At 45.9% G+C, this 25,168-nt stretch overlaps 1 protein-coding gene and 1 non-coding gene across 3 annotated transcripts in view; both read right to left on the bottom strand.

The window, feature by feature from the left end:
• Nucleotides 1-25,168, bottom strand: part of LOC122810428 (zinc finger protein 638-like) — a 996,881-nt gene that overhangs the window by 438,651 nt on the left and 533,062 nt on the right. The window lies entirely within an intron of this gene.
• On the bottom strand, nucleotides 4,063-4,179 carry LOC122810470. The gene has a single exon (XR_006366115.1). It is a non-coding gene; the product is annotated as a small nucleolar RNA SNORD89 (small nucleolar RNA).

Here is a 25,168-nt window from a genome sequence, read left to right as displayed (position 1 = left end):
CCCACCTTTCCCACCATCTCTCCCTTTGGGAATCCATCACTTCAGACCAGTGGGTCTTAAACATTACCCAAAAAGGGTACTTCCTATCCCGGAAAGAGAAGCCACCCAGAAGAGGCATCCCTTTCCTATCCAAAATCCAGGCCCATCTCATGCCACAAGTTTTGGCAGATCGCTTAAAGGTAGGCACCACAGAACCTGTTCCTCCAGGACAGGAAGGAAAGGGGTTTTACTCCAGTCTCTTCTTGGTCCCCAAAAAAAGATGGCCCCTGGAGAACCATCTTAGATCTGTCCTTTCTAAACCTACAGCTTTCATGTACCCTTTTTCAAAATGCTCTCTCCCCACCCTGCTGCCTCTCATTCCAGCCACGGCCTTCATGGTCACCCTAGACCTAAAGGAAGTCTACCTGCAAATACCCATCAAGAATTCCCACAGACAATTCCTGCGTTTTTCTGGGCCTTCCTCTCATTTCTAATTTACTGCCTTGCCCTTTGGTTTATCCATGACCCCAAGCCACTGCCTTCTGCAGAACTCAGGGGATAAAGATTTACCCTTAACTGGACGACATCCTGATTCGGGCAGAGTCCAGGGATTTTCTATTGAAGCATTTAAATTTCATCATATCCCTTCTGCAGAACCTAGGATTCACCATCAACCTCTCCAAATCCTCGCTGATGCCAAGCCAGGACAATACTTTCCTTGGCTACAGAATCATAAGACTCAATGAAGGCCTTTCTACCTCAGGACAAGGTTCTGTCTAACTTCCCACTTCCAGGAAGCTCTACTATTCCAAAAGGTGACAGCAAGGTGTTTTCTTAGTCTCCTGGGTTTAATAGCAGCAACCATCCCCATGCTACCACTGGCAAGAAAGCACATGCGCAAGCTGCAGTGGTTCCTGAAGAACACCTGGTCCCAGCACCTACATCCCCTACAGCAGGCCACCCCCCTCCTTTCCTGTATGAAAACAGAACTCAGCCGGTGGATCCAGCAAGTGCAATTGAACCCGGGGCTCCCACTACAGTCCCCAACCCCAACCCAAGTTATGTATACAAATGCCTCAGATTCAGATTGGGAAGCAACTCTGGCTTCTTACAGGATTCAAGAAAAATGGCACCCCCCTCTTCAGGCCAAACATATCAATATCAGGGAAGTGACAGCAGTTTTTTTTTAGCTCTAAAGAACTTCATTCCTCTTCTGGTTCCAGGGGTGCTCAAGGCGGTCACCAACACCATGGTGATGTGGTACCTCAACAAGCAGGGAGGAAACAAAGGCTTATCAGCTGTGCAGTCTATCCCCGCTGATATGGGACTTAGCCTCTAGTCTCAACTTCATCCTGCAGGCAGTCTACATCCCCTCACAGGACAACCACCAAGCAGATCTCATGAGCAGGACCTCCTTGTCTAAGCACGAATAGCAGCTGAACAGGGAGGTGGTCTTAGACACAGTCCACCAGTGGGGTGCTCCACAAACAGACCTGTTTGCCTCCCCCCAGAACAGACAACTGCAGAACTTCTGCTCAAAAACCCACTCACCTCTAGCATGGAGAGTGGACGCTTTCAGCATCTCATTGGAAGTTCCTTTATACCTTCCCCCCATTCCCACTGATTCAGAAAGTCCTCCTGAACATTCAGGACAAACCAAAAATCTTGTTAGTGACTCCCTACTGGCCAAGGCAGCACTGGTTCCCCCTACTTCACAAACTTGTCAAGGGCAATCACTTTAAGCTGCCCTACAAGGTGGAACTACTGTCACAAGACAAAGGAACTCTCCTACACCCACAGGTACAGATGTAGTCTCTGACTCTGTGGGTGATAAACTTTTGATCCCTTTCAGACCACTACTCAGAGGACGTGCTTTCAGTCCTAAGGATAGGAAAGGAAACCTACCACCAGAAAAGCTTACCTGGCTAAATGGGAAAGACTTGCAAAATGGTGTCTGCAAAAGGAAAGGGACCCCATTTCCCTGGAGGTTCCCTTGGTTCTAAACTACTTGTCATGTGATAAAAAGTGGCCTTTCATATTCTTCTGTAAAGGTACACCTCTCAGGCATATCAGCCTGCCTGCCCCTGGAACTCCCCTTGCTGGCCAGGCTCGACGTAAAGCTCTTCCTTAAAGAGGTCTTGCACAGACCACCACCTAGAAAACTTAACCCTCCGCCTTGGGACATTAACATCATAAAGAAATTAACCCAACATCCCTTTGAACCTGCTGGGCCTTCCTCCTTACAGATGTGTACATGGAAGACAGTCCTGCTGGTGGCTAACACTTCAGCCAGAAGTGTCAGAATTGCAGGCTTTAATGGCCTGTCCCTCCTACACAGTCGTCCACAAAGACAGGATGTCCCTGCAAACCAACCCCTCCTTTTTATACCCAAGGTGGTCACTGATCTCTCTCTTAACCAATCCATTTATCTGCCCACCTTTTTTCCCTCACTCACTAACGGAGGAGAGAGGATAATGCACTCCCTGGATGTGCAAAGACAATTTAGATTTTACCTGGACAAGACCAAGGCCATCAGAAACACTAACCAGCTCATCTCCTTTCACACCAGAGCCCTGGGCAAGACAGTCTCAAAGCAAAGCACTGCATGCTGGATCAGGAAAGCTATTTGCTTCTGCTACTCTCACCATGGAAAGGAACCCCCAAGGGGAATCAATGTCCATTCCAGTAGAGCTGTGGCCACCTCAAAGGCCTTCATGAAAGGCCTAGACACAGCATCCATTTTGGAAGCAGCCACCTCTGGGGCACCATCCACACCTTCACCATGCATTACAAATTGGACCAATTTTCCAGAGCTAGGACAGGATTCGCCAGGGCAATCCTGCAGGGTCTTGTAGAACCTTCATCTACCACCACCCTCTCATCCTCTTAAGCTGTGGTACGCTCCCACACCTAGAAGTAACAGAACATAAAATAGCTGTGTAAAATCTTACCATAACCATAGATGTCCTCTTCCATGTTGCAGTATTCCTTCCCACCCACCAGTACCCCCAGGGTCTTATTCCTCTCTCCCCTGCACTACCTACACTGCAGTAGGTCTCCAAGTCACACACCTGTAAACAACTGGCATCTCTCCTGCTGGGCCTTATTCTCTGTCCGTCGGCTTTCAAGTTCTGAGGATTTTGCGTGCAGATGTCACATTTAAGGCCCTTTGTTTATGGCCCTACTTGTGACATCTCACGCACACTGCAACAGCCAAGCTGAAGCTTTTGTATAGAAGCAGACATACGAGTCATCTGAGGGCAGGAAATCCCACACCTAGAATACTGCAACATAGGAACAGGAGGACACTTCTTGATACTTAAAGCCTGGATACTGCAAAAGCACCTCGCCAGGGCCAATATTCATGAACTATGACTGGTCACCAGAATCGCACTATGCTACTTTCTGTCAGTGTCCCTTTCTACTCTCTACTTAAATCTTTCTTTTAATGAGGTGGGGATTGGGGGGGGGGGGTTGTCAGATGCCAAGTAAGAAATTCCATTTGTGCATAGACTTATCATAAATGTAAATGTTAGTGTTTTCACTGTTGCATTAATAACCTTTGGGGATTTCCAGCCTTGGAAGTCCACTGTCATCCCTAAAAGACTTGAACCCCCAAGTCCAGCAGACATCTACTCAAGTACACACACTGGGGGTATTGAGGAGTGGTTGGTCACTGCCATTCCCTTGTATCTTTTTTGTCCCCCGACGACTTTCGGCTTTTCCCGGCTAGGGGTCATCACAGCAGATCACCTGCCCACTCATAATTGGCAGTGGAGTTTTACAGTGTCGAGTTGCCAGCCCAGCGCCCACCCTTCCACTGAAGGCACACACCTAGGGCCAATTTAGAGTATCCAATCCACCTACAGCATGTCTTTGGGATGTGGGAGGAAAACGGAGCACTAGGAGGAAACCCACGCAAACACAGGGAGGACATGCAGACTCCACACAGAAGGCACCCCAGCTGAGGATCGAACCGGAGAACCTCTTGCTGTGAGGTGGCAACACTAACAGCTGCACCACCGCGGCCGCCCACAACCACAAAGTAAATCAGAAATACAATTAACAGTTCCAGGATGCTCTGCCATATTCAGACTCAATTTCGATTCAGCTGGTTTTGTTACTGTGTCTCCAGCTACGAGAGCAAACTATTAGCCAGAAACACTGCAATTCGGCCTTTTAATGTCATCATTCATTGGCAAATAGCTCCTGTGTGAAAGGAAAGCTGCCCCCCTTTCATTTACTACAGATTAGCAACCATCTTGTACATAAAAATACCAATTATTCTCAAAGTATACACACAAAACAGATCCAAACAGAAACATTAGTCTGTTTACTGGGTGGTTCCTTGTGCCATTTCCGTAAACTAACACAATACACATTGATATAGAACTATTATGTTATAAAGATGTTAGTATGCAGTTAGCTGTGCAGTTCGTACTTAAGGTACCCTTCTCGATAAATAAGAGAATGTGACAGTACTTCCTAAACTCTAAAACAAAGCTACACTCACAGGACCTTGCTTAAATTTCATAACCGATTAACCAAGCTAGTCAGCAGGCCGTTATGCGCACTACAAAACCGCAGAAAAGGGAAAAAAGTTACTGGGGGAGGGGCGTCACAGGCCCTGAGCAGCCTAGACGTTGTTCCAAAAGAAAGACACTAGAAAGTACAGTTGTGTACACATACCATAAAAATGTAGATGTTCGAATGTATTCACTGTTGCAGTCATTACATTTGGTTAATCTGCTGGCAGGTTGCCCTCAGTCGGCCTGAATTCCAAAGTCTTGGGTCCTGTGTCGGTTGCTGTCTCCTCTTCCATGACGTCAGGTCGTCAGGGGTATAAAACAAGCAGCCGACGCCATTTTCATTAGTTTTTCTTGCCCCAGATATCAGGTGCCCCCAAAAAGGTAGCGAATATATATATATATATATATATATATATATATATATAAACTATATATACATGTATCAATACAAACTACCTTCCTCTACAAGCAAATATACCACATATAGGTTGTAGAAGATAGAGAAGGAAAGATAAACTCCAGAATGAAAGGGGGATGGCAAGTGGGTAACCTGGACTGCAACAGTGAATACACTTGAACATCTACATTTATGGTAAGTGTACACAACTGTACTATGTTCTTCGTCTTTCACTGTTGCAGTCATTACATTTGGGTAGAATCCCAAAGCTATGGATGGGAGGCTGAAGCTAAACAACATTTGGTGCGGCTATAAGGCCCCGCAGAAAGTACAGTTTTGTACCTACCATAAATGTAGATGTTCGAGTGTATACCCTGCTGCAGTCATCACACTTGGGTTATCCTGCCGTCAGGCGGTCCCGCAGTTGGCCGAATTCCAAAGTCTTGGTCCGGCGTCTGTTGCTGTCGGTTCTTCCCTGACGTCAGCGCGCCAGGGGTATACAAGAGGCATCTGACGCCATTTTCTTCAGTTTTTTTGCTCCAGATATCAGGTGCCCCCCAAAAGGTGGTCAGTAGATAATACCAATAATAAAAGTGTAGCACAAACAAAACATCCCTCCCAGCTATAAGCAAATACACCACAAAGGTTGCATCAGAATCTAAGGTATTGAAAGGTTTTAGTTAGGTCAGAGGGGATGGAGGGAGGGTAACCTGGACTGCAGCAGGGTATACACTAACATCTACATTTACGGTAGGTACAAAACTGTACTATGTTCGTGTTACCCTGCTGCAGTCATCACACTTGGGTTGAATCCCAAAGCTAAGGATGGGAGGTGGAGTCAATCAGGATTAGAGGAGGCTAGGAGGCCCTGCAAAACTGCAGTGGTGAAGCCAGCTCTAGTCTTAAAGTAAAGTGGTAAGTGATAGTGTTTGGTGAAGGTGTGTACTGAACTCGAAGTTGCAGCTTCCAGAATATCCTTGGTTGGTACCCCCCTGAGGAAGGCTGTAGATGTAGTTGCTGCCCTGGTAGAGTGGGGCCTTATGCTAGTAGGAACTGGTTTTCCATGGTGGGTGTAGCAAAAACGTATGCAATGTCCTATCCATTTGGAAATGGTCTGTTTTGAGATGGCCTTTCCTTGTGATGCTGTAGCATAGGATACAAAAAGCTGGTCAGATTTTCTGAAGACATTAGTTTTATCCAAATAGTAGCGTAGCTGCCTGTGAATGTCCAAGGAATGCAGGAGTCTTTCTCCTTTGTTCTGTGGATTTGGAAAGAAAGTGGGTAAATGGATGGTTTGATTTAGAGCCACACTGGATACCACCCTTAAGCATAAAGGAGGGGTTAGTTCGTAGAGAAACTGTCTTGATGAAAAATAATGAAAAACAGTGAATTGCTTTCTGTTTAAACTGAGAGCTTTGGCCAACTGAGACCTGCATGAGTGGAGCTAAGTAGATTTTTATCTGCACTTTTATCAAATAATACACAATTTAAAGTAATTTGTTTGTGTTGCACTGAGCAATATCTAGCAGGAAGTTGTGACTGTAGGTCCCCACCCTCTCTCCCTGTTTTTGTCTTGGTGTTAATCTTGGTGGCTTTGAAACTGCCCGCCCATCTTGTAAATTTGCACTTGGATACGCCGCCTGGGCCCATCTCATTTGCTCTCACACAAAAAAAAATGTATCTGCTTTTACTGCATTTGTGTTTCTTCCTACTTTATTTTGCTTTTGCGTCATCTTAAAAGTACTCAGTTATATTTATTACTGCTTGGTGTAACTCATTCTAAGCCTATTAGTTTAAGCACTTGGGCTGCAGACCAGTTGTTTTACATTAAGAAGGTTTGTGGTCTGCACTGTAGTGGCAGGACAGGTAGCTTACATCCTTCTAAGTTGGGAACTGCTGATTGAGGGCTCAGTGTCCGTTATTCTAAAAGTGTATTAATTCTGGTTTAAGCACTTGGGCTTCAGGCCAGTTATTTTACATTAAGAGGGTTCGTGGTCTGCACTCTTGTGGGAGGAGAGGCTGCACTCTGCCCTTCTGAGCTGGGAATTTCTGGTTAAAGGCTTATAGTGCCTGCATATTTGAACTGCTTCTTACTGAAACTGGTACGCCTTGTTTGCTGTAGCATAGACTAGATCCAGGCCTGCTGAATCTAGCTTTGTTTGTATAACTTGAGCACTAATCCAGGCATTCTTTAAAGTATTCAATTGTATTTATTACTGCTTGGTAGTAACTTGATTAAAGTGTAGCTATCATTCTAAGTCTTTTGGATTAAGCACTTGGGCTTCAGGCCAGTTGTTTTACATTAGGAAGGTTTGTGGCCTGCACTGTGGTGGCAGGACAGGTAGCTTACATCCTTCTAAGTTGGGAACTGCTGATTGAGGGCTCAGTGTCTGTTATTCTAAAAGTGTATTAATTCTGGTTTAAGCACTTGGGCTTCAGGCCAGTTATTTTACATTAAGAGGGTTTGTGGTCTGCACTTTTGTGGGAGGAGAGGCTGGAATCTGCCCTTCTGAGCTGGGAATTTCTAGTTAAAGGCTTATCGTGCCTGCATATTTGAACTGCTTCTTACTGAAATTGGTACACCTTGTTTGCTGTAGCATAGACTAGATCCAGGCCTGCTGAATCTAGCTTTGTTTGTATGCTTGTTTGTTTGCTTGTTATTTCCCTGAAACACTAATTCCACCTAAAACGCGACTTTTCAGCGCTTCTGTGGATCCCTAGTGATATCTGCATTGCTTACTGTACTTATTTCCTTGTTTCACTTGAATGAAAGTTATTGTTTGTCGTTTTTGCATTTAAGTTACCTGTAGCACATTGCATTTAAGTTACATGGCACTTGCTCACTAAAGCAATTATATAAGTCAGCACTAAAAAACTAAAAGCACTACACCCTCACAAACACCCCTTGAGTACCTTGTTCCCCACTGGCCCTTTTTTTTCAATTATAAAGGAATTGCCAATACTATTCTAGCATGTCCAAAGGTCAGTTGTCAATCGCCTCTCCGGTCCAGCTGGTGAATCTGGGAATCTTGAGGCAATGTTACAACTGCCTCATGTACAAAGACAACCCTCTCCTCCTCCCAACAAATTCCAACACATGTGAGAGATGCAACCATATAGCCAAACTGGAGGCTAAGCTCTCTCAACTCAGTACTGGCGTAACCAGTCAGGAGGAAAAGGAAACCACACTCACTACAATTCCAGTCTCACATAGACCTACCACGACAACAAACCAAACACAAACACACAAAAACATACTCGGAGGCTCTAAATAAAAATCTGCCTAAGCAGCAGAGACCTCCAAAGCAGACACTCAAGCAACCGCACACCCAAAACAAAACACGTGCAACACACAGCTCACAAAGCCAGTGTGCCGAACAGTCACAGCCCTTAAATCTAAACAACGCACCTGATACACTTGTAATAGGTGACTATTGTCAGGCACACTGACGTCCCGCTCACCAGGCTGAACAAGGAGAAGGTCACGGTGAGCTGCCTGTCGGGCGCTAGGATCAGCCACATAACACAAGCACTCAGGTCACTCCAAGGCAAGTACAAATATGACTCAGTCATTATCCATGCTGGTGTGAATGACCTGAGACGTACCTCCCTGGACTACATGAAAAGAGACAGAGGAGCTCTCTGAGCATGTAGCCGAGGCCGGTATGACCCTGACCCTGAGTAGCATCTTACCCTCACCAAGAATGATGCCACAATATGAAGACAAGATGATCAATTTCAACAACTGGCTTAAGTATTGGTGTCATTCAAAGGGGATCCAATGCCTGTCAGCCTGGGATGACATGCTCGACAAGCCACGATGCTTCGCTAGGGACAGCTTGCACCTATCACCCATGGGCTTTCGGATATTGGCAAAGGCTCTTGCTACCCCCATAGTGCCTTTTATAGGCAAGGCTCAAAAGACAAACCCACCTCCATAGGTATCACAAGGGATAAGAAACTAAGTAGTGCTACTCAACGCCAGAAGTCTAAACCTCAAGATGCATGCACTCGAAACTCTCCTTAGCGGGGAGAACATCAATATCTGTGCAGTAACAGAAACCTGGTTTCAAGGATCCCGAGAGCACCCCAGCACTACCAGGTTATACCTCATACCATGCTTTTCGGCCCCAAAACTTGGACCGAACCACAAAAGGAGGGGGAGTATCCATATTCGTCAAAGATACCCACACCTCCAGGTTGGTGGCACAGCACGAAGCATCAGAGACTATCCATGTGCAACTAAACAGTGGGTAAAACTGCCTTCCAGTTTATAGCCTGCTACAGACCACCCTCCCAAACCCAGGAACTCCACTTGGCCTTCCTGAGAACACTGGAAAATATGAAGGTCTCTCCAAACACCATTATATTGGGCGACTTCAACTACCCAAACACAGACTGGGAGCATTACTCTAGCTCCAACACCCTAGCCCAAAGGTTCCTAGAATTTATAAACTCAAATGCTATGGAACAACTTGTTACCACTCCCACAAGAGGGGAAAACATACTGGACCTGATCATCACTAACATGGGGACTCTATGCTCCAGACCAGAAGTGTATCCCTCACTGGTAAGATCAGACCATAAACTAATCTCACTGGATATTCACATCCCGACCCCAACCCCTGCCCAGAAAACCACAGTGAAAAACTTCTCTAAAGCAAATTTCACACTCCTCAAAACAGAGGTGGAATCCTTGAAAGCCCCCGAGCCTGTGGAAAATACGGCCCAGACCGCAGAATCCTTTATAAACGCATTCTATGAACACCTTCAGGAATGCATGGATCATGCAATCCCAAATAAAACCAAGACCCAATCCTCCAAAGGCAGACGTCCTGTCTGGTGGACCCCAGCCATAAACAAACAAATACAATAGAAGGAGGAAGCTACTACATGATAGAGCAAAATCCCAAAAAGGGAAGGCATCTCTGATCAGTATTAGCAAAAAACTATGGGCACTCAAAATCGTCTAAGGCCAGCTTTGAGAGAAAAATTGCACAGGACACTAAGGATAATCACAAGGCTTTCTTTAGTTATGTTAGGAACCTGGGTGGGAATTCCCAGATACGCTCAGAATTAGTCCAAAATGAAAAAAATACACCAAACCCACAGACATTGCCAACATCCTAGCTGACAGGTTCAGCGCAAACTCCCCCCCCCACCAAAAGGGCAAATATCTATCCCAGCAGAGTGCTGCCCCCCTGACATCTCAGATGCTCAGGTAAGAGCCGCCCTCTCCAAAGCAAAAAACACAGCATCAATGGGACCAGACGGTGTCCCGGGCTGCGTCCTACATGAACTCCAAGAAGAGCTAAACCCAAACATAAAACTACTGTTCAATCTCAGCCTTACTACAGGATATGTACCCAAAGAGTGGCGTACAGCAACGGTGGTCCCTCTCCACAAAGGTGGTGCCTCAACGGATCCTGGAAACTATCGCCCCATAAGCCTGACTAGCTTGGTCTGCAAAGCTATGGAAAGAATCATCATGGACCTTATAAATAAAGATATTGGGGACCTACAGACACTGGATCCTACCCAGTTCGGCTTTAAGGGCAGATCTTGCCTCTTAAACCTGGCCGATTCCTTTGAAACAGTCACCAAGGCCATTGACGAGGGGAAGGTGGTTCACACAGCCTACCTGGACCTCGCAAAAGCCTTCGATACAATACCCCACTCGGGCATTATAGATAAGCTCACCAGCTTAAATATAAACCCCTATGTCACTAGATGGGTTGCAAATTGGCTCAAGGACAGAACCCACATGGTTAGAATTGCTGGAGCCATGTCAGACTCCAAACCAGTTACAAGTGGCGTCCCACAAGGCTCAGTCTTGGGACCTCTCTTGTTCGGTATATATTTCTCAGAGGTACAGGCCAACACGGAAGGACTGTGGCTGACCAAGTTCACAGATGACTGCAAACTGGGCGCCATAATAGACTCTCCAGCCGACACAAGCATTCTCCAAAAGGGCCTTATAGAAACAGTCAACTGGTGCCAGAGCCATGGCCTCAAGCTAAACGCCAAAAAGTGTATAGTCATCCCCTTTGGCAAAAACAAAGTGCCCACAAATTACCACATAGGTGGTAATCCATTAAGTACTGAAGTAGTAATTAGGGACCTGGGGACCCAAGTTGATAGCAATCTCTCATTTGACAACCACGTGGCCAAAGTGGTTAGAAAAACATTTTATATAGCCCACCTAATCATGAAGGGATTCACATCTAGATCAGGGGAGGGCATTGTGCCTCTTTACTCATCCCTCATCAGGCCCATAATTGAGTACAATGCCCCTTTTTGGGATGTACCTTACCAGACACCTGCAGCAACTGGAAAGACCCCAAAAGTACCTCACCAAGAGCATCAAAGGGCTCAAACAGATGCCATATGCTGCCCGGTTAAAGAAACTCCAGCTCTACTCAGTGGCATACCGCCTGCTCAGAGGCGATCTGTGCCTGACGTATAAAGCCATGTCCAACCAGGAATTAATTGACACGCTGCACCTCAGAAAATCCAAATCCCATTGAGCTACGCGATAGAGAGACTTGAACCTCAGCACTGAAGTAAATAGGACATGCCAGAGGGACAGATTCATAACCCAGAGGCTCCCTTCACTCTGGAATAAAATCCCAGTCCAGGTTAGGCAGAGTCCCTCATTGACACTCTTCAAGAGGAATCTTGATGAGTGGATGGGGGATCGTAGGTTTACCCCGGGTATCACTTCTGTATCACTGTTAGACAGAGGCACAGTATACTAACCTCGAAAAAGGGCATAGCAAAATTAATTTAAAATGGGTGGCGAAAGCCAAACACACTCTGGCTAGGCTTATAAATGCCCTAGGGCAGATAGCCTAGTATGAACCTAAGAGGAAAGGCACTACTGCCATAACTGCCTGAAGCTCTGAGACTCTTCTGGCTGAAGTAATTGCTAGCAGCAGGGCAGTCTTCCATGATATAAACTTTAAGTCAGCTGAGAAAGCTGGCTCAAAAGGAGGTAATGTAAGTTTTTCCAGAACAAAATTGAGGTCCCAAGTTGGTGTTGGTGCTCTCCTGGGAGGCCTAATGTTTTTGGCCCCTCTGAGAAACTACCTTAGAAGTGGATGTGAAAATAAGGGAGGATCCGTGTTATATTCCTTAATAGTGGGTACCAGTGCTGGCGTGGCCAGTCTGGGGCAAAGAGTATCATTCGGGGTCTGTCCACCCTGACTTTCAGCAGCACCTTTGTGAGAAGAGGCAATGGAGGGAAGGCATATACTGTCAGCATTTTCCAACTGAATGAGAGTGCGTCCACTTTATAAGCTTGATGGTGAAATGTCCTTGTGCAAAATTTTGGTAGCTGATAGTTTTGGGGGCTGGCAAACAGGTCTATGTCTGGGAGCCCCCATTTTTGAGTTATCATTGCAAATACTTGTGGATCCAGTTTTCACTCGTGGGGATCCTTTATGTTTTTGCTTAGGTCTGCCAATGTGTTCTTTTTTCCTGGCAGGAATTGAGCTTGTAATTGAACTTGGTACGCCAGTGCTGTGTTCCACAAGGTCACTGCTTGCCTGCATAGAGGGTAGGAGTGTGTACCCCCTTGTTTGTTTATGTACCATATTACTGTGGTGTTGTCTGTCCTTATTATAAGCTGTCCTGGATGTAAGAGGTCCTTGAAGGCTGTCAGGGCATTCTGTACAGCAAGCATTTCTTTTTGATTGATGTGCAGATTTCTTTGATCTGCAATCCATATGCCCTGAACGCATTGTCCTGCCATGTGCGCCCCCCAGGCATAGTCCGATGCATCTGTTGTCATAACTTGCCTGGCTGGGGGTAAGGTAAAAGGCTGACCCTTGTTGAGGTGACATGCCTGTGACCACCACAGAAACTCCTGTTGAAGGCAGGGAATGAGAGGTATCATTGTTTCCAAGCTGTGGCTGTGTTGAGTCCATACACTTTTTAGGTACCATTGCAATTTCCTCATATGCAGTTTTGCAAATTGTATTAGTAGTATGGTTTAGTGACATATCTTTAATGTTACTGTGATTAATAAAGTACTTGGGCGATCTCCTTTGCTGGTCGTTTGTGGTTGCTCACCCAGGAATGTCATATTTTGTGAGGGCACTAGTTTTGATTTCTTTTCGTTTACTGTGTACCCTAGGCAACTTAAATGTTTTACAAAAGCCAGATGTTGTAAGAGAATGTCCTTGCTTTCTGCTTGGATGAGGCAGTTGTCCAGGTATGGATATATTTGAATTCCTCTTTGTCTGCAGTATGCAATTACTGGTGCCAGGCATTTTGTGAAGACCCTGGGTGCAGTAGATAAGCCAAAGGGCAGTGCAGAGAATTGGTAATGGGTTGAACCTAACGGAGGCATCTTCTGCAATATTGTCTGATAGGGACATGCAGGTATGCCTCCTTGAGGTCCAACGTTACTAGCCAAGCTTTCTTGCTCAACATGGGAAGAAGCTGCTGTAGTGTTAGCATCTTGAATTTGGGTACTTGCAAGAAGGTATTTAGAATTGAAAGGTCCAGTATGTCTCCAAGCATTGTCCTTTCTAGGGACTGGAAAGAGCCTCGAGTAAAATCCTTGGCCTTGCTCCTGTGTAGGTACCAGCTGAATGGCTCTCATGTCCATGAGAGCTGTAATTTGTTTTTGTGCCTCTGCCAATTGAGTTTGTGGCAGGTCTGGCTTTCCTTTTATCCTTGGCAAGGTGTGGAAATGGAATCTGTATCCTTCTGAGATAATGTCTAGGACCCATTTGTCTTTTGTGACGATACGCCAGTTGTCTGCAAAAAGTGCTAATTTTCCTCCCAAGGGAGCTGCCAAGAGAGTTTTGTTTGGCAGTTTGAGGTTTAAGTCATTGTGTTTGCCTTCTAGTAGTTTGGGACCTGTCTTCTCCTCCCTTCTGTGTTGCAGTGCCCCATTCGCGAGGTTTGTAAGGGATTTGTGCTTGTCCTCTGCCCCTTGGGCGCCTGTATTTACCCCTCTGTGGTCTGTCAGAAGCTGGAAAGGGCCAATTTTTTGTTGGCCAATTTCTGCTGAAGCGTGGGGGTTGTACCTGTAAGAAATCTTTGACCGTTTGCATAGATTTTGCCTTATCCTCCATTTTCTTCAAAACCTCTTCTGCTTTAGCCCCAAATAAGACATCCTGCTGTAAGGGTGCATCTAGTAACTTTGCTTTAACATGATCAGGCAGAGTTTGTTCCTTTAGCCAAGCATGCCTACGTATAACAGACCCAATAACAGCTGCTCTACAGGAAGCTTCCAAGGAAACAAATCCACATTGTAAAGTATGTTTGCCCACCTGTTCAGCTGCATGCAACATATCCTGCATTTCCTTGAATTCAGACTGTTGAAGGTGCGTGCTCATCTTTTGTTTTATTTGAGACATTAGGAACTGTTGGTATTTAAGCATGTGAAATTGACAATTTAGTGCTCTCATAGCTAGAGTAGCTGAGGTGTAAACCTTCTTCCCCCACCTATCTAGTGCTCTGGAGTCCCTTTCAGAGGGTATAGCATTTTTAGCCATAGAAGCCTTAGCCCTTTTGGGATCCTGGGAGATTGTCTCTGGATCAGCAACAGGGCTTTTGTAAAGGAATTTGTGAGAGTCAGGCACTCTATAGTATCTATCTGGCTTGGCTGGAGCTGGAGGCAGAGAATCTGAATTTAGACTAGATTCTAAGTAAACATCATCCACAATGTCTAAAACTGGGGGGATAGCAAGAGGTCTGTGCTGGGGGAGTAAAAGAAACTCCCGGAGCCTTTTCTTTGAGTCTGAGTAGTCCTGACCTTCCCAGTGGAAATGTTCCCTCATGGTATGTAAGGTTTCCCCCAAAAGAAAAATCTTCAGGGGGGAGAAGCTGAGGGAATGGAATCTTCAGCATCAGAATCTTCATAAGGGGGGGAAAGGAGTAATCCTGTTCCTCCGAGGAGCCTGAGGAAATAGACACGATCAGAGAAGGCATAATCCTCCTCTTGTCTAGACCTTTTGTCGGGGGGGGGGGGGGGGTGGGGACCCCTGATCAAAGAAATCAAATCTTCAGCCATTTTAAGCATCTGTTTCTTAGGCATGGGGCCTTGAACTGGAGAGTTAAGTGCAGTCTTTTTTGGTTTTAGAGTCTTAAGCTTAGCATAAGATTTTATGGTGAGAGTAGTCGGTCTGAAGACACCTTCTGAAACCGGTGTTTCTACAACGCCGGCATCTCCTGCTGCAATGTCGTCGGTAGGGCCTAAAGAAAATGGCTGCGTCGGCCTAGAACTCTCTGCTAGAGAATCCGAAGCGGTCTGGGGTTCCAATTCTGAGGTAGTCAGGGGCTGCGTAGGCACCTCACTGAAAACCGGAGAACCGGCAACCGGCCCAGCCGAGGCCTCGGAGTCTGGTTTGGATCTAGGCTGCCTGTCTTTATCTTTGCATTTTTCATGCAAGCCGGTAGTCGTTTGCTCCGACGGCATAGTGTAATTAAATTTCCTACCGAAGTAGTGTCGTGCGAAATCAAAGCGTCGCTTTATAGTTCGCTTATTGAAGCTAGCACAAAACCGACAGCCAGTGACGTCGTGGTCTGGGCCTAGGCAAGGTATACAATAAGAATGAAAGTCCTTATGAGGTATTTGCTTCCCACAAGAAATGCAATTATTAACTTTTTCTGACATCGGACTGAGGCAAGAAAAGGTTCCCCAATGGGGTACTTAGCTTTGAAGACTTCGGACTGAAACTCGATTCGAAAATCTCAGGTGTCGGCCGACCGGCACTTGCAAACTGCTTCTGCTTCGGACACCGCGCGGCAAGAAAAACTGAAGAAAATGGCGTCGGATGCCTCTTGTATACCCCTGGCGCACCGACGTCAAGGAAGAAGCGACAGCAACCGACGCCGGACCAAGACTTTGGAATTCGGGCAGACTGCGGGACCGCCTGACGGCAGGATAACCCAAGTGTGATGACTGCAGCAGGGTAACACGATGAACATCTGCAGTGGCAAAGCCTGCCCTGGACTTAGAGTAGAGAGGCAAATGATAAAGCCTTGTAAAGGTGTGAAGAGAACTCCAAGTAGCCGTCTCTAGAATGTCTTTGGTTGGTACTCCTCAGAGAAAGGCTGCTGAAGTAGCTGCAGCTCTGGTGGAATGAGACCTAATGCCCTTGGGCACAGGTTTGCCATGGTGTAAGTAGCAGAAACAAATGCAGTGGCTTATCCACTTTGAAATAGTCTGCTTTGAAATAGCCTTTCCTTCTGATCCTGCAGCATATGCCACTAGTAATTGCTCAGTTTTTCTTAGAGCTTTAGTCCTGCTCAAGTAGAAACTTATCTGTGTACGTCCAAGGAATGCAGAATTCTCTCCCCCTTGTTCTGCAGATTTGGATAAAAGGTTGGCAGATGAATAGTTTGGTTAAGGGCCACACTGGAAACCACCTTAAGCATAAATGAAGGATTTGTCCCCAGTCTTACCCTGTCTGGGTAAAATAAGATAAAAGGCTCCACGGCCATTAGGGTCTGTAGCTCTGAGACTCTTCTTGCTGAAGTAATTGCTAGTAGCAGGGCTGTTTTCCATGACAACAACTTTATCAGCAGTAGCAGCTGGTTGAAATGGAGGCAGGGTGAGCTTTTCCAACACATAATTAAGGTCCCATACAGGTATTGGTGATCATCTTGGAGGCCTTACATTTTTGGCTCCTCTAAGATACTGCTTTAGTAAAGGATGAGAAAAGATTGGTGGCTCTGTATTGCAATGAGCCAAAATGGCAGAGGCATGGATTTTAACTGATGAGAAAGATAGGCCTTTGTCAAGCATCTCAGTCAAGTATTGTAAAATCTGAGGAATAATTGGTTCTGCTGCATCAGTTCCTTGTGCTTGATTCCAAGCACAGAATCTTTTCCATTTACCAGCATAAGACTTTCTAGCACTAGGCCGCCTGGCTTCCAAAATGACATCCATCACAGCTTTACTGAGAGGTGTTGTTTGTATAACTACATGATCAGCCATGCTGCCAGGTTCAGTGTCGGGAGTTGATTGTGCAGGATCTGATTGTTTTGCTGGTACAGTAGTTGTGGTCTTTGAGGTAAGATCCAAGCTGGGTATTGAGACAAGTTCCTTAGGATTGGATACCAGTATTGGTGAGGCCAGTCCGGGGCAATCAGTATCAATCTTTGGTTTCTCTTGTCTAACTTTTAGTAGGACCCTGGGAAGAAGAGGCAGAGGGGGAAAAGCGTAAACTGATAGGTTTTTCCAACTGAAGGATAGGGCGTCCACTTTCCATGCTTGTCTGTGACAAGTCCTTGTGCAGAATCTTTTCAACTGATAATTTTGAGGAGAGGCAAATAGATCTATGCCCAGGCTCCCCCATCTCTTTGTTATCATGCTGAAGACTTGTGGATCTAGTTTCCACTCGTGAGGGTCCATAAGGTTTCTGCTTAAATCGTCTGCCAGAGTATTTTGTTTTCCTGGCAGGAATTGAGCTTGAAGATGTACTTGGTAAGCCAAAGCTGTCTCTCAGTGCCATGGGTAATCTGCAAAAGGGGTATGAGTGTGTGCCTCCCTGCTTAATTATATACCACATAACCGTGGTGTTGTCCGTCTATCAGTAGTTGTCCTGGATGAAGTAAGTCCTTGACGGCTGTCAGGGCATTTTGAACAGCTAGCATCTCTTTTTGGTTGATATGTAGATGCATTTGTTTTGGGGTCCATATGCCCTGAATGCATCTTCCCGCCATGTGGGCCCCCCAGGCATAATCTGATGCATCTGTCGTTAAGGTTTGGCTGGCAGGGGGTAGAGTGAAGGCCCGTCCCATGTTTTGGTGACATGCCTTTGCCCACCATCGAAACTCTTTGTTGTAGGCAGGGAATGAGAGGAATCATTGTTTCCAGACTGTGACAATGTCGACTCCATAAACTTTTTAGGTACCACTGAAGTTTCCTCATATGCAGTCTTGCATATGGAATCAGTAGGATGCAGGATGCCAGGAAGCCCAAAGCCTGCAGAGTTTGTCTTGCAGATAACTGGGGTTTGTTGCCATCAATTTGAAGTAAGAAGTCAGTTGCCTTTGTTTGTCAGGCGTGAGGTAAGCCATCTAGGCAGTTGTATTCAAGCTTGCACCCAGGAATGTTATCTTTTGAGAGGGTACCAGTTGTGATTTATTTTCGTTTGTGTACCCTAGGCATGTTAGAAGCCTTTTCACAAATGCCAGGTGTTGAAGAAGAATGTCCTTGTTCTCTGCTTGAATGAGACAGTCATCCAAGTAAGGATACATTTGTATACTTCTTTGTCTGCAAAAAGCAATTACTGGTGCCAGGCACTTTGTAAAGACCCTGGGCGCAGTAGATAAGCCAAAGGGCAGTGCAGAGAATTGGTAACGCATTTGTCCAGCCTTGAATCTGAGGTATCTTCTGCACAACTGTCTTATTGGGACGTGCAGGTATTCCTCTTTTAGGTCTAATGTCACCAGCCAAGCATTCCTGCGCAGCATGGGCAGAAGCTGCTGCAAAGTCAGCATTTCGAATTTTGTGTCCATGTATGTGTTCAAAATCGATAAATCCAGTATTGGCCGCCAGGCCTTGTCCTTTCTGTGTACCAAGAACAGTCGAGTAAAAACCTTGTCCTTTTTCCTGTTCTGGTACTGGCTGAATGGCCCCGATATCCATGAGAGACGTAACCTGTTTTTGTGCCTTTGCCCATTGATTTTTTGGTAGATCAGGCCAACCGTTTGCCATTGGCAGAGTATGGAAATGGAATCTGTATCTCTGTGATACTATGTTTAGCACCCACTTGTCCTGGATTATTAACTGCCAATTCTGAGCAAAAAGTGCTAATTTTCCCCTATGGGTGCTGTCAAAAGGTAAGTGCTTGGTGAAGGCAGAGGGAAGTCATTGGGACTGTTTTATGTAGGCTTGTGCTTTATCTCCTCCAGATTTGGAGGTAGAAGCGCTCCACTGCTTTGACCTGTAAGAATCTTGTGCCTGGTATCTGGAACCCTTAGGGCGTCTGGATTTGCCCCTTTGAACTCTGTCTGACACAGGAAAGGACCAGTTTTTTGTAGGCCAGTGTCTAGTGAATCTTGGTGGCTGCACTTGTACAAAGTCTTTTACAGTTTGCATAGGCTTAGCTTTGTCTTCCATTTTCTTTAAAACCTCTTCTGCCTTAATACCAAACAAAGTATCATGCTGTAAAGGTGCATCCAGTAATTTAGCTTTAGCATGATCAGGCAAATTTTGCTCTTTTAGCCAGGCATGCCTCCTACTCACAGATCCAGTAACTGCGGCCCTGCAGGTCGTCTCTAAGGAAACAAAACCACATTGCAAAGTATGCTTTCCAACTTGTTCAGCCACATGCAATAATTCCTGCAATTCTTTATTTTCTGCACACTCAGAAATCAACAATTTTCTGTTTCAGCAAACCCATAACATGTTGTTAATACTTGAGCATATGAAACTGGCAGTTTAAGGCGCTAATTGCCAAGGTTGCAGATGTATAAACATTTTTTCCCCATCTATCCAGTGCCCTTGAATCTCTGTCAGAGGAGGTAAGATTTTTTGCTGTAGAGGCCTTAACTCCATTTGGACCCTGTGAAATAGTTTCAGGATCAGCAGCAGGGTTTCTAAATAAAAACTTGCGAGAGTCAGGGACCCTGTAATATCTGTCAGGCTTGCTGGGAGCCGGAGGTAAGGAGTCAAGCTAGACTCCGAAAACGCATCATCCACAATGTCTAAAACAGGGGGTATTATGGCTAAAGGTCTGTGCTGAGGGAGGAGGAGGAAATCACTGAGCCTCTTTTTTGATTCTGAGAAATATTGACTCTCCCAGTGAAAAAGCTCCCTCAAAGTATACAAGGTTTCACCAAATGAATAATCCTCAGGAGGTGATGCAGATGGTATAGACTCCTCTGCATCTGAATCCTCATAGGGAGTTATAAACAATTCCTAATCAGAACCACCACCAGAAGAAATAGAAACCTGATCTGAAGGTTCATAATCGTTGTCTTGCCTAGGCCTCTTATCAGGAGGGGGATGGGAACCCCTGATCAAGGTAATAAGGTCTTCAGCCATTTTGATCATCTGTGTTTTAGGTATAGCTGCCTGTGCACGTGGCTCATGCGCCAGTTTTTTAGTTTTAGAAGTTGCTTTTGTCTTTGGTTTTGCAGCTGTCGGTTTGATATAAAAATGTTGAGGCCTGAATATACCCCCCCAGAAGCCGGTGCCAGCTCAGCGGCTCCGGACCCATCCGAGGGAGATACATCCGTGGGTCCAATACTATCAAGCGGCGTGCCGGACTCCAGATGGGTCTCGGTAGGGGCCTGCGACTCGGACGTAGCGGGTATTAGGGGCTGCGAAAGTGCCTGAGTGCCGGCGAACCAGCGACTGGCTTAGGAGAAGCTTAGTCGTAGGTTTTGGACCTGGACTGCCTTTCTCTGTCCTTTTCTTTACGTTTTTTATTTATTCCGGTAGTTGGATTACTATCCGACGACATTTCTGGGTAGTTAAATCTGTCTCCAAAATACTTTGATGCAAAAATATACCAACGCTTAATAGTGCGTTGGTTAAATCTAGCACAAAACCAACAGCCAGACACGTTGTTAGGCAAGGAATACAGTATAAATGGAAATCCTTATGAGGTATTTGCTTCCCAGAAGTAAGACAATTAACTTTTTCTGACATCGGTAAAAGACGAGAAAAAACTTCCCCAACGGGGTACTTAGATTTAGTGAAGACTTCGATTCTGAAACTCAAACTCGAATATGTCAGTATTCGGCCGACCGGCACTTGCAAAATGCTTCTGCTTCGGGCACCGCGTGGCAAGAAAGACTGAAGAAAATGGAATCGGCTGCATGTTTTATACCCCTGATGACCCGTCATGGAAGAGAAAACAGCAACCGACGCAGGACCCAAGACTTTGGAATTCAGGCTGACTGAGGGCAACCTGCCAGCAGATTACCCAAATGTAATGACTGCAACAGTGAAGCACAAAGAACATTCAGACTTTAGCAGTAGCAGAAACATCTGGCATACGACTGGTGGTTGAAACGTTCTGAGGGCTGGATAATGCAGACGTCACCTTCATGGCCCACGAAAGATCACCTACGTCAGACGTCTCGTGCACCACAGAGGCACTGAAAGCTTTTGGATACTGGCCGCACATACGCGAGACTGAAGGGCAAACCCATATGCAGAATACTGCAACATGGGAATAGAAAGACATCTGTAAGCCCCATTCGGAACCAATCCTAGCAAGGGTAATGCTAGCCTTGTGCCATCATAAATAGGGAAATGCTGCATAACAGGAGTAGGTGGGTGGGAAGAAATGCTGCAACATGGACGAGGACATCTATGGTTAAGATTTTACACAACTTTTCTGTGTCCTTCTATTCCCATGTTGCAGTATTCATTACATATGGGTGAATGTCAAAGCTCACTGTGAGGAAGGGGGTGGTGGTCTAGAGGCGGTCTCCAGGAATCCATGAAAGATACCCATGACAAAACCCGGCCTGGCTCTGGAAATATGGTCTAACTTGTAGTGTTTGGTGAAGGTGTGCACTGATGACCAAGTGGCTGCTTCAAGAATGGTAGAGGTGTCCAAACCTCTGAAGAAGGCTCCTGAGGAAGCCATAGCCTTGGTGGAGTGTGCTTTAACAGTACCCTCCAGGGATTTCCTATGGAATTGGTAGCAGAAGGTGATCGTTTTGGAAATCCAGGTTGAAATAGTTTGTTTGGTTACTGCCTTTCCTAGTGCCCTGGGATGGAAGGAGAAAAAGAGCTGGTCAGCCTGTTTGATGGATTGGGTTTTGTGATGTAAAATCTGAGTTGTCTGTGCACATCCAGTGAATGGAGTACACTCTCACTGTCCCCCTTTGCTGGTTAGGGAAGAACGTAGGAAGGTGGATGGCTTGATTTAGGGAAAGATCATATACTACCTTGGGCATGAAGGAAGGGTTGGTTCTAAGAGTAACCCTGTCAGTGTGGAATACCAGGAGAGGTGGAATAGCCATAAGGGCTTGTAGCTCTGAGACCCTTCTGGCTGAGGTCAAGGCCACGAGCAAGTACTCCAAGTACAGTGTTTTAGGGAAGTTTTGTCTGCTGTGAGGAGGTGGGGTAAACTTTTCCAAAACATAGTTGAGATTCCATGGGGGTAGAGATGGCTTCCCTGGGGCATCTCAGGTGAAGGACCCCTTTAAGGAATAATTTAGCTGGTAGTCTGGACACCGAGGGAGGGGCGCCACAGGAAGGCATGCTGAAATGTCAGATAAGTGGGCTTTAATGGAAGAGTAACTCAATCCTGTCTGCAATAGTTCACACAGGTAAGACAGAACTAGAGGGGGTCTCGCTATTAAGCACGTCCAACTGTCTTGAGACACCATATAGAAAATCTCTTCCACTTAGAAAGGTAAGATTTTCTCATATCTGGTTTCCCGGCTTACTGGAGGACAGTGAGCACATCCTCATTGTAAAGGTGTCTGAAGGGGATCAGAATCCTGTCAGCCACAGGGTGAGATGCAACAACTGCCACTGTGGGTGGATTTGCGATCCCTTGTGTGAGAAGGTACACTCAGAGGGGGTAAAGAACAGTTTTGTAAAATCTTACCACAACCATACATGTCCTTCTCTTCCATGTTGCAGTATTCTTGGTGTGGGATTTACCGCCTCAGGTGACCAGAACGTCAGCTCCTATACAAAAGCTTCAGCTTGGCAGTTGCAGCTGCGTGGGATGGCACATGTAGGGCCATAAACCAGGGGCCTTAAATGTGATGTCTGCACGCACAAAACTCAGAACTTGAAAGCCCAGCAGGGAGCCCTTATGTGATATTCATAGGTCCCAGAATATAGTATATAACACCAGTGACCTTAAGATATGTTATGAGTAAGAGTAGAATAAGGGGGGTTGGTGGGTGGGAAGGAATACTGCAACATGGAAAATAAAGACATCCATGGTTATAGCAAGTTTATACACAACTATTCTATGTCCTTCTATTCCTATGTTGCAGTAATCTTGGTGTGGGAGAGTACCACAGCTTAGTTGGAAGGAAGGGTGGTGGATGACGAGGCTGATTCTGCAAACCCCTGTAGGACTGCCCTAACAAATCCTGCTCTTGAGACATTGTCTAACTTGTAGTGTTTGGTGAATGTGTGAATAGTAGACCATGTGGCTGCTTCCATAATGGAAGCATTGTCCAGGCCTTTGAGGAAGGCTTTTGTGGCTGCCATTGCCCTGGGGGAATGGGCTTTTACCCCCAGTGGATGTTTTTAGCCATGGTGAGAGTAAGAGAGACAAATGGCTTTCCTGATCCAACATGTTTTGTCCAGGTAAACTCTTAGCTGTCTGTGTACATCCAGGGAATGAAGTATCCTATCTCCCTCATTGGTGGGAGAGGGGTAGAAGGTGGGAAGGTGAATAGATTGGTTTAATGACAAATTATTTACCACCTTAGGCATGAAGGAGGGGTTAGTTCTTCGTGTTACCCTGACCTTGTGGAAGGTAGTGTAAGGGGGGCTGGCCATTAAGGCCTGTAGTCCTGACACCCTTCTGGCTGAAGTTCTGGCCACCAGCAGTACTGTTTTCCATGTACAGATCTGCAAAGTAGCTGTCCCAGCAGGTTCAAATGGGTGCTGGATTAGCTTTTCCAGAATGAAGTTAAGGTAGTAGGTTTCCTGGCCTCTCTCAGGACTGAAAGCACATTCTCTGAGTAGCAGTGTCTGAAGGGAATTAAAAGTTTATCACCCAGAGTGTCACTTGACATCTGCAAGTGTGGGTGGATGAGGGTTCCCTTTTGTTGCACCAGAAAGTCCACCTTGCGGGGTAACGTGTGGTGATTTCCCTTGCCTTGATTGTGAAGTAGGGGGAACCAGTGCTGCCCTGGCCAGCAAGGAGTCACCAACAATATTTTTGATTCATCTCTCCTAATTTTCAGGACGACTTTCTGAATTAGTAGGAAGGAGGGAAAGGAATACAGAAACTTTCCTTTCCAAGAAATGCTGAAAGCATCTACTCTCCAAGCTAGAGGGGAGTAGGTCTTGGAGCAGAAGGTCTGCAGTTGTCTGTTCTGGGGGGAGGCAAACAAGTCTACTTGGAGTGCCCCACTGGTGGACAATGTCTAGAAATATGGTAACTGTCCAACATCCATTTGTGTTGTGGAGAGGATGTCCTGCTTAGAAGGTCTGCTTGTTTGTTGTCCTGTGAGGGGATGTAGGATGCTTGCAGGGATAAGTTGTGGCAAGAGGCTAGATCCCATATCAGAAAGGTTATTCTGCACAGGTGAAATGCTTTTGTTCCTCCCAGTTTGTTGAGGTACCACATTACTGTGGTGTCTAATTATCTGAAGAACACCTGGTAGTAAGAAGGAGGCGGAAGGCTTTCAGAGCCAGGAGGACTGCTGTGATCTCTCACATTGATGTTTTGGTCTTTAAGGAAGGGTGCCAAGTTGCCTGAACACTGCAGGATGCCACTGTGGTTTTCCACCTCGAGTCTGATGCATCTATATGAATAAAGTACAGTTTTGTACCTACCATAAATGTAGATGCTCGAGTGCTCACACTACTGCAGTCATTACACTTGGGTTATCCTGCTGTTAGGCGGTCCCGCAGTCGGCCTGAGTTCCAAAGTCTTGGTCCGGCGTCGGTTGCTGTCGCTTCTTCCCTGACGCCTGTGCGCCAGGGGTATATAAGATGCACCCAACGCCATTTTCTTGTTTTTCTTGCCCCAGATGTCAGGTGCCCCCAAGTAAGAAGGCAATACATATTGCTAATCAAAAATATACATGTAAAATAGAAACGATAGCTTCAGTTTCCAGCAAATACACCCCCAAAGGTTGTATAGGACAGAAAGGTATAGATAAGTCCAGCTAGTTCAGAGGGGATGGAGGGAGGGTAACCTGGACTGCAGCAGTGTGAACACTCGAACATCTACATTTATGGTAGGTACAAAACTGTACTATGTTTATCGTGTTACACGGCTGCAGTCATTACACTTAGGTAGAATCCCAAAGCTGAGATTGGGTGGCTGGTCTATAAAGAGTTAGGCTTGGCTATGAGGCTCTGCAGAACTGCAGTGGCAAAGCCTGCTCTGGATTTAGAGTAGAGAGGCAGGTGGTAATGTTTGGTAAAGGTGTGCACTGAACTCCAAGTTGCAGCCTCCAAAATTTCCTTGGTAGGTACTCCTCAGAGAAAGGCTGTTGAAGTGGCTGTTGCCCTGGTGGAATGTGGCCTAATGTTATTTGGGACTGATTTTCCATGATGTGTGTAGCAGTAACGAATAGTGTCCTATCCATTTGGATATAGTATGCTTTGAGATAGCCTTGCCCTGTGATC

This window comes from Protopterus annectens, chromosome 8.part1 (assembly GCF_019279795.1).
Source record: "Protopterus annectens isolate FY-2018-M chromosome 8.part1, PAN1.0, whole genome shotgun sequence".
Taxonomy (NCBI): domain Eukaryota; kingdom Metazoa; phylum Chordata; order Ceratodontiformes; family Protopteridae; genus Protopterus; species Protopterus annectens.
The sequence above is the reverse complement of the archived record's forward strand: the minus strand, read 5'-3'. Positions and strand labels throughout refer to the sequence as shown.